A 5,000-nucleotide genomic window follows, 5' to 3' on the forward strand; every position below is an offset into this window, starting at 1 on the left:
TGGTTGGAGACTTCAAAATGTTGCTAAGTCCATGGCCACCATAAGCCATTTCTATCAAGAAGGCCATGGACAGTGCTTAGCAACCACGAAAGCTTCCAAGAGTTGAAACATTGCCTATCAAGTAGGCCGTACCAGCCCATAGCAACCCAACCAAGATACTCTAACAGGCCAAGATTGGTTGGAGAATTCAAAATTTTGCTAAGTCCATGGCCACCATAAGCCATTTCTATCAAGAAGGCCATGGACAGTGCTTAGCAACCACGAAAGCTTCCAAGAGTTGAAACATTGCCTATCAAGTAGGCCGTACCAGCCCATAGCAACCCAACCAAGATACTCTAACAGGCCAAGATTGGTTGGAGAATTCAAAATTTTGCTAAGTCCATGGCCACCATAAGCCATTTCTATCAAGAAGGCCACGAACAGTGCTTAGCAACCACGAGAGCTTCCAAGAGTTGAAACATTGCCTATCAAGTAGGCCGTACCAGCCCATAGCAACCCAACCAAGATACTCTAACAGGCCAAGATTGGTTGGAGACTTCAAAATTTTGCTAAGTCCATGGCCACCATAAGCCATTTCTATCAAGAAGGCCATGGACAGTTCTAAACAACCACGAAAGCTTCCAAGAGTTGAAACATTGCCTATCAAGTAGGCCGTACCAGCCCATAGCAACCCAACCAAGATAATCTAACAGGCCAAGATTGGTTGGAGACTTCAAAATGTTGCTAAGTCCATGACCACCATAAGCCATTTCTATCAAGAAGGCCACGAACAGTGCTTAGCAACCACGAAAGCTTCCAAGAGTTGAAACATTGCCTATCAAGTAGGCCGTAGCAGCCCATAGCAACCCAACCAAGATAATCTAACAGGCCAAGATTGGATCTCAAAATGTTGCTAAGTCCATGGCCACCATAAGCCATTTCTATCAAGAAGGCCATGGACAGTTCTAAACAACCACGAAAGCTTCCAAGAGTTGAAACATTGCCTATCAAGTAGGCCGTAGCAGCCCATAGCAACCCAACCAAGATAATCTAACAGGCCAAGATTGGTTGGAGATTTCAAAATTTGGCTAAGTCCAGATTTTTCTACCCTTCGGGAAAACAACCCTAGTTCACCAAGTTGAACGCGAAAAACTGTCCATAGGATACGCACAAAACGTTTATTGAGTTGGTCACCATATGTGGAAATTATGGTGAAAATAAGCCAAGTTCCGGAGTTTTTAACTCACACGAAACCACGAAAAACTTTCATTAGGAAAACTTGGTTGGAGCACCCTACTGCAGAACACACCGACATGGACGAAAGGGTTGACTGGCTAAGAGAAAAAATTTTTGCGGGACCACTCAAAACATCATAGTTAGACCTAGCAAATGATGAAAAGTGAAACCCGCGATCGATTGGAGAAACCTTATTTTACACTGAAAAATTCCACATAAGGAAAATTTGTATGGAGCACCCTACTGCAGAGCACACCGACAGGGCCGGGAAGGAAGGCCCGGTCCAAGAAAAAATTTTTGCGGGACCACTCAAAACATCATAGTTAGACCTAGCAAATGATGAAAAGTGAAACCCGCGATCGATTGGAGAAACCTTATTTTACACTGAAAAATTCCACATAAGGAAAATTTGTATGGAGCACCCTACTGCAGAGCACACCGACAGGGCCGGGAAGGAAGGCCCGGTCCAAGAAAAAATTTTTGCGGGACCACTCAAAACATCATAGTTAGACCTAGCAAATGATGAAAAGTGAAACCCGCGATCGATTGGAGAAACCTTATTTTACACTGAAAAATTCCACATAAGGAAAATTTGTATGGAGCACCCTACTGCAGAGCACACCGACAGGGCCGGGAAGGAAGGCCCGGTCCAAGAAAAAATTTTTGCGGGACCACTCAAAACATCATAGTTAGACCTAGCAAATGATGAAAAGTGAAACCCGCGATCGATTGGAGAAACCTTATTTTACACTGAAAAATTCCACATAAGGAAAATTTGTATGGAGCACCCTACTGCAGAGCACACCGACAGGGCCGGGAAGGAAGGCCCGGTCCAAGAAAAAATTTTTGCGGGACCACTCAAAACATCATAGTTAGACCTAGCAAATGATGAAAAGTGAAACCCGCGATCGATTGGAGAAACCTTATTTTACACTGAAAAATTCCACATAAGGAAAATTTGTATGGAGCACCCTACTGCAGAGCACACCGACAGGGCCGGGAAGGAAGGCCCGGTCCAAGAAAAAATTTTTGCGGGACCACTCAAAACATCATAGTTAGACCTAGCAAATGATGAAAAGTGAAACCCGCGATCGATTGGAGAAACCTTATTTTACACTGAAAAATTCCACATAAGGAAAATTTGTATGGAGCACCCTACTGCAGAGCACACCGACAGGGCCGGGAAGGAAGGCCCGGTCCAAGAAAAAATTTTTGCGGGACCACTCAAAACATCATAGTTAGACCTAGCAAATGATGAAAAGTGAAACCCGCGATCGATTGGAGAAACCTTATTTTACACTGAAAAATTCCACATAAGGAAAATTTGTATGGAGCACCCTACTGCAGAGCACACCGACAGGGCCGGGAAGGAAGGCCCGGTCCAAGAAAAAATTTTTGCGGGACCACTCAAAACATCATAGTTAGACCTAGCAAATGATGAAAAGTGAAACCCGCGATCGATTGGAGAAACCTTATTTTACACTGAAAAATTCCACATAAGGAAAATTTGTATGGAGCACCCTACTGCAGAGCACACCGACAGGGCCGGGAAGGAAGGCCCGGTCCAAGAAAAAATTTTTGCGGGACCACTCAAAACATCATAGTTAGACCTAGCAAATGATGAAAAGTGAAACCCGCGATCGATTGGAGAAACCTTATTTTACACTGAAAAATTCCACATAAGGAAAATTTGTATGGAGCACCCTACTGCAGAGCACACCGACAGGGCCGGGAAGGAAGGCCCGGTCCAAGAAAAAATTTTTGCGGGACCACTCAAAACATCATAGTTAGACCTAGCAAATGATGAAAAGTGAAACCCGCGATCGATTGGAGAAACCTTATTTTACACTGAAAAATTCCACATAAGGAAAATTTGTATGGAGCACCCTACTGCAGAGCACACCGACAGGGCCGGGAAGGAAGGCCCGGTCCAAGAAAAAATTTTTGCGGGACCACTCAAAACATCATAGTTAGACCTAGCAAATGATGAAAAGTGAAACCCGCGATCGATTGGAGAAACCTTATTTTACACTGAAAAATTCCACATAAGGAAAATTTGTATGGAGCACCCTACTGCAGAGCACACCGACAGGGCCGGGAAGGAAGGCCCGGTCCAAGAAAAAATTTTTGCGGGACCACTCAAAACATCATAGTTAGACCTAGCAAATGATGAAAAGTGAAACCCGCGATCGATTGGAGAAACCTTATTTTACACTGAAAAATTCCACATAAGGAAAATTTGTATGGAGCACCCTACTGCAGAGCACACCGACAGGGCCGGGAAGGAAGGCCCGGTCCAAGAAAAAATTTTTGCGGGACCACTCAAAACATCATAGTTAGACCTAGCAAATGATGAAAAGTGAAACCCGCGATCGATTGGAGAAACCTTATTTTACACTGAAAAATTCCACATAAGGAAAATTTGTATGGAGCACCCTACTGCAGAGCACACCGACAGGGCCGGGAAGGAAGGCCCGGTCCAAGAAAAAATTTTTGCGGGACCACTCAAAACATCATAGTTAGACCTAGCAAATGATGAAAAGTGAAACCCGCGATCGATTGGAGAAACCTTATTTTACACTGAAAAATTCCACATAAGGAAAATTTGTATGGAGCACCCTACTGCAGAGCACACCGACAGGGCCGGGAAGGAAGGCCCGGTCCAAGAAAAAATTTTTGCGGGACCACTCAAAACATCATAGTTAGACCTAGCAAATGATGAAAAGTGAAACCCGCGATCGATTGGAGAAACCTTATTTTACACTGAAAAATTCCACATAAGGAAAATTTGTATGGAGCACCCTACTGCAGAGCACACCGACAGGGCCGGGAAGGAAGGCCCGGTCCAAGAAAAAATTTTTGCGGGACCACTCAAAACATCATAGTTAGACCTAGCAAATGATGAAAAGTGAAACCCGCGATCGATTGGAGAAACCTTATTTTACACTGAAAAATTCCACATAAGGAAAATTTGTATGGAGCACCCTACTGCAGAGCACACCGACAGGGCCGGGAAGGAAGGCCCGGTCCAAGAAAAAATTTTTGCGGGACCACTCAAAACATCATAGTTAGACCTAGCAAATGATGAAAAGTGAAACCCGCGATCGATTGGAGAAACCTTATTTTACACTGAAAAATTCCACATAAGGAAAATTTGTATGGAGCACCCTACTGCAGAACACACCGACATGGACGAAAGGGTCGACTGGCCAAGAGAAAAAATTTTTGCGGGACCACTCAAAACATCATAGTTAGACCTAGCAAATGATGAAAAGTGAAACCCGCGATCGATTGGAGAAACCTTATTTTACACTGAAAATTCCACATAAGGAAAATTTGTATGGAGCACCCTGCTGTGGTCACCATCGGTCGAGTTGGTCGAGACGGGCAAAAAATTTTTTTTTCCATATCGTCTCAAAACATGATTTATGGACCTTGTAAATGTTGAAAAGTGAAACGAAATCACTTTTGGAGCGATGAAAATTTTGTATGGGAGGTCCCTACCCGGAACAAATTTTACTAGTAAAGTCATGATTCCGCGACGAGAAATTTGAAAATGGTCAAATATGGTTAAGATGTCATGTTCATTCCCTACTATGGGGGACCAGGTCGTCACGAAAAAATTTTTTTCTCGACCTGGTCAAATGTGGTTCTGCGACGGAGGTTAAACTAATATTGCATAATTTGGGCCAAAAACCCCCCTCTGTCAGATATTGTACCCGTTCAAGAGCAATAGCAGACCACATAAGTTGAGCTTTGAGGTATCTGAAAGTTGAATATAGAGC

This window comes from Anopheles marshallii, assembly GCF_943734725.1.
Source record: "Anopheles marshallii chromosome X unlocalized genomic scaffold, idAnoMarsDA_429_01 X_unloc_54, whole genome shotgun sequence".
In the NCBI taxonomy this organism is placed as follows: domain Eukaryota; kingdom Metazoa; phylum Arthropoda; class Insecta; order Diptera; family Culicidae; genus Anopheles; species Anopheles marshallii.